Source organism: Piliocolobus tephrosceles, chromosome 10 (genome assembly GCF_002776525.5).
Source record: "Piliocolobus tephrosceles isolate RC106 chromosome 10, ASM277652v3, whole genome shotgun sequence".
Taxonomy (NCBI): domain Eukaryota; kingdom Metazoa; phylum Chordata; class Mammalia; order Primates; family Cercopithecidae; genus Piliocolobus; species Piliocolobus tephrosceles.
In genome coordinates this window covers 48214483-48219976 of record NC_045443.1, presented here as the reverse complement: position 1 = coordinate 48219976, position 5494 = coordinate 48214483, and the positions used below count along the sequence as shown (strand labels likewise).

Below are 5494 nucleotides of genomic sequence, written 5' to 3'. Positions count from 1 at the left end.
TCTCAGACTCTCTTACTAATGAAATTTTCTCCTAGCTGTTTTTACGTGAATAAAGAAGCTCGGTTACCTTTAATGCTGTAAGCAGTGCGGGGGGTCGGGGAGTGAGGGTGGCGGGATAATCTAATGTTTTTGGTGGCTGTAAACGACATTGTAGAAAATTACGGTGATTTGTTAGGCCATTTATTCCCTCTTCACCAGTCTGGCAGTCATCTTCAGAACAAAAGAAGGTGTGAGGCTGAAACTGGGGATAGAGTGGGATTGCTTTGGGTAGGTAGGATAAAGTCTGGGGAGAATCGAGGCAACTGGGCGAGAAGGAGGAAAACAATTCGCTGTGGAGGCTTGGGAGGACACCGGAGGCGGTGGAACTGGCTGCACTAGCTGATGTGTCGCGGTTCCTCCCGGGTGTGGGGTGTTCTTGGTGGGGCAGCAGATACTATGATGTGGCTCTCGGGGCGTGAGGAAATGTTCCTGCCAGGTGGCTATACTTTCTTTTTGAGACAGGGTTTTGCTCTGTCACCCAGGCTGGAGTGCAGTGGCACGACCTTGTCTCACCACAGCCTCCACCTCACAGGCCCAAGTGATCCTCCCACCTCAGCCTCCCGAGCAGGTGGGACCACAGGCGGGCGCCATGATGCCTGGCTAATTTTTTTTTTTTTTTTCTTTTTTTGAGATGGAGTTTTCGCTCTTGTTTCCGAGGCTGGAGTGTAATGGCGCCATCTCGGCTCACCGCACCTCCGCCTCCCGGGTTCAAGCGATTCTCCTGCCTCAGTCTCCCGAGTAGCTGGGATTACTGGCATGCGCCACCACGTCCCGCTAATTTTGTATTTTTAGTAGAGACGGGGTTTCTTCATGTTGGTCAGGCTGGTCTCAAACTCCCGACCTCAGGTGATCCGCCCGCCTTGGCCTCCCAAAGTGCTGGGAGTACAGGTGTGAGTCACCGCGTCCGGCCTTTGCCTGGCTAATTTTAAAATTTTTTGTAGAGACCGAGTCTCACGCTGTTGCCCAGGCTGGTCTCGCACTCCTGGACTCAAGTGATCCTCTCGCCTCGGTCTCTCAAAGTGCTGGTCATTACAACTGTGAGCCTCCGCGCCTGGCCTGGCTACACTTTACAGGATAGAGCTATACCTCGTAGCTTGTCTGTCAGTACCTAACGTGGCGCCACCGCGAACTAGGGCAGGAATCTTATCTGTCCCCAGACTGCTAGCGGACGGGAGCTCCCCAGCCCAGGGGCTGTGTGGGTCTGGCCAAAGCAAGCAGCAAGTATGCAGCGTGCAGCTCCCGCTGGGGGCCCCAGGGGCCGCCTCATCTAGACTCCGCGTGGGCGGAGCCTCGGTCCTCAGTCGGCGGGCCACGCGTCCCGGCAGCTGCGGGGACTCCAACCAATAGGGATGTGCGGCTGCTGTCCTGTCGGCCAATCGCGGGGAGGGGAGGGCGTTGGCCAGCTTGGCGCTGGCTCCCGGAATATGGAGCGGTCGGCTTGGGGGCGGCGTGTCAGGTGGCTACGGACCTGCTAAGGTGAGGGGAAGGCAAGGTCAGGGGTCACGGATTCTGCTCGTGGACAGGGAGGGGCGCGGGGCGGCTCGAGGGCCCGTGTCGGGGGTCAGGTTCCGGGACTAGGATGCGAAACCGGCTCGCCGTGCGGGGCTGTGAGGGGAGGTGTGGGCAGGGAGGGCCTCAGGCCCGGAGTCCAGGACTGATGGAGCAGCGACATTCAGGGGAAGACCCAAAGATGGGGGCAGGGAGGGAACGCCGGCGGTCGCGGGGGTCTCGCCCCTTCCCCGCCGCGGCCTAGGACACATGGCCCAACTCCCAGCTGCACCGGATGGCGCGCCGGCCCGTGGTCGGGGTGCGCTGACCTGCTTCCACGCGGTCAAAGAGGCGGACCGGCACAGGGCAAGGTCTCTCGGGCCCTCCTTGTCGGCGCCGCAGGGGACCGGGCTGCTCTCCGGGGCCTCCCGCCGCCCCGCTTCAACAAAAGACTCATTTTAGCCTAACCGACTTCCAGGGAGCGCCTTCTGTGTGAATAGCCTGCATAGGCGGCTCCGTGGTTGTGGGTAGATTGGTTTTAAGGCTGTTTGTGCAGCTCTCAGGGACCCTCTGGATTCCAGGCTCCAATGAGCAGGGTTTTTCTGCAGAGAGATATTGCACATATGTAAGTGGGCTGGATGGCTCTCCCAGCCGTTCGTTTCATATGTCCCCACTTTTAAAGCTACCGCTTAAATGTGACATCTCTTGCAAAAGCAAAAATTATCTGGAAGGAGAGTTCGCAAGGGGAGATAAGCTTCTAAAAACTCGCTGGCCCCAATTTTAGTGACTGTTGGTGAAAACTGGAGAAGCTATGTATACGTTGACTTCTAGAACCCGAAGCCTCACCAGTTCGCATAATTTCTTGGCTTTGTAAATCTTTGAACAAGTTGTTTGCCTCTTTGTTCTTTTGTTCCACGTACTAAAAATGGGAATTGATAATATCAATCTTAGAGGATTGTTGGTATGAAATTAGTTAATAAACAACAAAGTACTTAGAACAGTTCCTGACGTGGAGGAGTTTTTGGTATTGTTACCTTCTTTCCCCTCAACACTTCTAAAGAATTCTAACCTTATTACTTACTCGTTGTTCAGAGTATCATGACCTGTCACCAGTGAACCCGCCGGCCTATACTTTCCATTGACATGATTAACTTTGATCTGAGGGTATAGTGTAGTTACATGTGACTAAAGGATTTCTGCTGCGTGTTTGTTTTATTAAATACGGTTGGAAACTGTCATTATAACTAGGTCATTTATGGTGATACCTGTGTTAGGTAAATGAAACCTGAGACCTTCGGCTGTTTATTTTTTCATTGGACAATAGTTCATTGATAGTCTTGCTTGGCCCACGCAGTTTATTTTGGAGCCAGTACTAAAAAGGCCATGATTGCAGCATACTTGGTTTCTCATGTTTCCGGAATGGCAGCAGTGGGACTCGGGAGGGGAATTTCTGGGTAGCCTGGCAGCACTTCTTGTTAAGGAATGGGGAAGCTTCTTAGGAATCTAATCTTACTCTACTGTTAGGAAATCAGCAGTGGTCCCTTGGATTACTCTACAAAGCTAGTAAGCAGCTTTGGTTCAGTTATGATTCAGTGAAGGTTAGAGAATTATATCTACAAAGTAGGATCTTTTTCTTTTTTTCTTTTTTTGATACGGAGTTTCGCGCTTGTTGCCCAGGCTGGAATGCAATGGCGCGATCTTGGCTCATTGCAACCTCTGCCTCCTGGGTTCAAGCGATTCTCCTGCCTCAGCCTCCTGATGCCCGGCTACTTTTTTTTTTTTTTTTTTTGTATTTTTAGTATAGAGACGGGGTTTCACCATGTTGGCCAGACTGGTCTGGAACTCCTGACCTCAAGTGATCCACCTGCGTCGGCCTCCCAAAGTGCTGGGATGGCCTGAGCCATCGCACCCTGCCGGATCTTTCTTGTTTGACTTTCAGTGCTAAGAATTTGTGTGAATGTTGTTGAATCAAAGACATCTTTATTCTCTGCCTCCTCACCATGCACATACATACAAATGTCTGCTGACAGATTTCTGCCCTTCCTATGACCTTAAAAAGCCCTCTCATATTCTCGTGGTGCTATCTGGGATACTCCAGTGGAAGACTGCTTTGTCTTCTAATTCTTCCCTTCAAGGAAGCTGCTATTTATACACATAGCATTATTAGGAACTAGTCAGAAAATGAGAAACTTTAAGTTTATGAAAAAAAAATTGCTTACTGCAGCAGTATGCTGGCCAAATTTAGTTGAAGTGCAGATGGTATAAGTTAGTTTAGTTGTTTAGTTTTGGAATAAGAGAGTTCAAGACTGCCCCCCCCCCCCCAAAGACAAGGTCTGGCTCTGTAACCCAGGCTGGAGTACAGTGGCATGATCATAGCTCACTGCAGGGTTGACCTTCCAGGCTCAAGTGATCCTCCTGCCACAGCCTCCCTAGTAGCGGGGAGTACAGGTGCATGCCACCATCCCTGACTAATTAAAAAATTTTTTTTTGTGAAGATGGAGTCTCACTAGGTTTCCCAGGCTGTCTTGAACCCGTGGGTGCCAGCCACCGTGCCCAACCAGTTTAATACTTTTTTAGGATTTAAAGTTGGAAGTTGGCCTGGTGAGAGTGAAGGACAGTGTTTTTGAAATCTGTTTTTGCCTAAGAGGCATGGGAGTGACACCTTGAAAGAACTGAGTGTGTTTGAGGAAGAAAGGGAAGTCTGCTGCCCTAATATTGTCATTATTATAATCTCTATGAGGCTCTGTAGTTTGAGTAAAACATTCTGGGAAAAAAGGAGGGGCATTTGAATGAGCGGAATATAATGGATTAGAAGATGCAGACCATGTCTCACTTACTGGCTGCCATTTATTCTTTATTTTTTTGAGACAGGGTCTCGCTCTCTTGCCCAGGCTGGAGTGCAGTGGTGCAATATTGGTTCACTGCATCCTCCACGTCCCAGGCTTAAGCGATCCTCCCACTAGAGCCTCCTGAGTTGCTGGGACTACAGGCTTGCGCCACCACGCTCAGCTAATTTTTAATTTTTTTGTAGAGTTGAGTTCTCACTATATTGCCCAGGCTGGTCTTGAACTCCTAGGCTCAAGCAGTCCTGCCTTGGCCTCCCAAAGTGCTGGGATTACAGGCATGAGCCACTGTTGCCCAGCCTTGCCATTTATTCTTTTTATAATTTAACAAACGTTTATTGAGCAATTTACATCAATTGGCCCCTTGAGACACAAAGAAGAGCCTTCCAGGCATCATCAGGAATATTCTAGATACAATAAAATGACATGTATATAATATATTGTAATGAAATCATAATGGAATATAAAACAATTGGCCAGGAATGACCAAAATATATTTATTGCCTAACTTCTCTTCCACTTTTAATTTCAAGTTAAAGTAATTTATATTTTTTGGCATAAGGAACAAATTAGGAGTTTTAGTCTTGTTCTGGTGCTTATTGCCGATAAGTCATTTTGTATGAGGTTTGTGTTTGTTTTGGTCTCATCTCTACTAAGCTGATAGCTGTTAAAACTCCTAGGAAATGAAAGAAGAAAGCTACAAGTTAATTATTAAAACTTTACCAGGTTTCAAAGAGCAAAAGGAGGCTTGTTAAAGGCTGGAGAATCTTGTAGTATATGTTGTCTTAATTTTTCTTTGCTTTTAGGAAAAGAAACTTTGAGGACAATATTTACTTAAAGTTGTTAAGGTCATTTGGGAGCCAATATCCATCATTAGGAAAAATGGGTTGAATGTAATCTAATGAAAATTCTTCATATATATCAGAGAAAAGCTACTTAAGTGTGAAGGCAAAACATATTTTCTGAGGCAAGAAGCAGGTATAGTCTGGTTTAATAGGGGATTTTCTTTTTTTGAAAAAAGTAATTTTTTTTTTATAGAGCAATTTACATAAATTGGCCCCTTGAGACACAAAGAATAGCCTTCCAGGCATCATCAGGAATATTCTAGATACAATAAAATGACA

General features: G+C 47.8%; 1 protein-coding gene across 2 annotated transcripts in view; it reads left to right on the top strand.

Moving 5' to 3' along the window:
* The first annotated feature begins 1406 nt into the window (after positions 1-1406).
* SLC11A2 (solute carrier family 11 member 2) overlaps positions 1407-5494 on the top strand; it is a 46882-nt gene continuing 42794 nt past the window's right edge. For both annotated transcript variants that reach the window (XM_023211134.1, XM_023211133.1), the window contains exon 1: positions 1407-1515. The gene's annotated coding sequence lies outside the window, so the exon portion shown is untranslated. The remainder of the gene's footprint in view (positions 1516-5494) is intronic.